The sequence below is a fragment of the Arachis hypogaea genome, chromosome 16, assembly GCF_003086295.3.
Source record: "Arachis hypogaea cultivar Tifrunner chromosome 16, arahy.Tifrunner.gnm2.J5K5, whole genome shotgun sequence".
NCBI classification, from domain to species: Eukaryota; Viridiplantae; Streptophyta; class Magnoliopsida; order Fabales; family Fabaceae; genus Arachis; species Arachis hypogaea.
The window spans coordinates 57,543,575-57,545,315 of record NC_092051.1 but is presented as its reverse complement, the minus strand read 5'-3'; the positions used below and the strand labels follow the sequence as shown (position 1 = coordinate 57,545,315).

General features: G+C 42.8%; 1 non-coding gene across 1 annotated transcript; it reads left to right on the top strand.

The window, feature by feature from the left end:
• Positions 1-887: 887 nt before the first annotated feature.
• Positions 888-991, top strand: LOC112759854 (small nucleolar RNA R71). The gene has a single exon (XR_003180320.1). It is a non-coding gene; the product is annotated as a small nucleolar RNA R71 (small nucleolar RNA).
• Positions 992-1,741: the final 750 nt, after the last annotated feature.

Genomic DNA, 1,741 nt, shown 5'->3' with positions numbered 1-1,741 from the left:
CTGAGACTTCCTTCAATATGGTGATGGCCTTGCATTCTTCCCATCTCACTCCCTTTTGTTCCCCTTTAGGATTCTTTTCTGTGTCACTAGGGAACACTGCAGTTGACTTGGGGGCCTGTTGAGATAGCTCTCCTACTTGAGACTCCATCCTCTTGATTTTTTCACCATGGTTCCTTAAGGTAGATCTCACATCATCCCTAAAGCTTTTCAACTCACTTATGTCCTGACCCATGTTTGCCAGCATTCCTTCTATCCTGTTTAATTGATCTTGAAATTGTTGGTTCGGATTAGGTTGGGTAGGTTGATTATTTTGGCCATGATATGATGGTTGGGAGTAAGTGTTTTGTGTGGCTTGGTATGATCTTTGGTTGGAGTTTTGGTATGTGGAATTGTTATGTTGGTTATGGTTGTAAGGTTTGTGGTTTTGTGGTTGGGTTTGTTGGTTCCCCCACCCAAAGTTTGGGTGGTTTTTCCATCCTGGATTGTAAGTGTTGGAATGTGGATCATATGATTGCCTTTGTTGATTTCCTACATAATTGGCCTCTTCCCAATCACCTCCTTCAGTGCCTTCTTCCTCTTGCTCTTGTGTGTGTATTGCAGCCACTTGCTTTGTTTCTAATTTCCTGGTGAGCTCTGCTAGTTGCTTGGCAAACACCTTGTTTTGGGCTAGAATTGTATCAACATGGTTCAGCTCCATGACTCCCTTAGTGTTGTGTCTCTCTGATGCATAGTAGTACTCATTCTCAGCCACTGTCTCAATCACTTCAATGGCTTCTTCCACAGTCTTTTTCCTGTTCAATGAACCTCCTGATGAATGGTCTACAGCCTTCCTTGATTCATAAGAAAGTCCATCATAGAAAATGTGCAATTGCACCCAGTCATGGAACATGTCTGGTGGGCATTTCCTTGTCAAATCCTTGAACCTCTCCCATGCTTCGTAGAGAGTTTCACCATCTTGTTGTCTAAAAGTCTGAATCTCAGATCGAAGCCTATTGACCTTTTGTGGGGGGTAGAAACGTGCCAGAAACTTGCTTTCCACCTCATCCCATGTTGTTAGACTCCCCCTTGGGAATGATTCCAGCCACTTAGCTGCCTTGTCCCTAAGTGAAAATGGGAACAAAAGCAGTTTATATGCATCTTCCTGGACTCCATTGGACTTCACAGTGTCACAAATTCTCAGGAATTTTGTGAGATGTTGGTTTGGGTCTTCATTAGCACTTCCACCAAATGAACAATGATTCTCCACAAGTGATATTAGCTGTGGTTTGAGTTCAAAATTGTTGGCCTGAATGGGTGGTTTCTGGATGCTGCTACCACAATTCCCAGAGGTTGGGTTTATGTATGAACTAAGAACCCTCCTCTCAGGAATGGCATTGTTTCCATCAGCTCTCTCATGGTTGTGAACTTCTCTATCCATGTTGAGATCTAAAGCTTCCTCAAAATTGTCCTCAGATTCTCCTTCAGATTCCTCTTCTCCCACTACTCTCTTCCCTCTTGCTTCCCTTCTCAGTCTATGAAGGGTCCTCTCTGGTTCGGTATATGGAGGAGTTGATGTCTCTCCTCTCCTACCTGTCATACAAGAACACAGCACAGGCACAAACAAGTGAAATACTCTTGGTTAATGGAAGAGTATGGTTAGAGCAATTGAGGAATTAATTCAAACAGTTAGTGAGTCAGTGAGTTAGTTGCTTGAATTTAAAGGCATAAAGAAAGAAAGCATGTAACCGAGTGCAGAAATTAA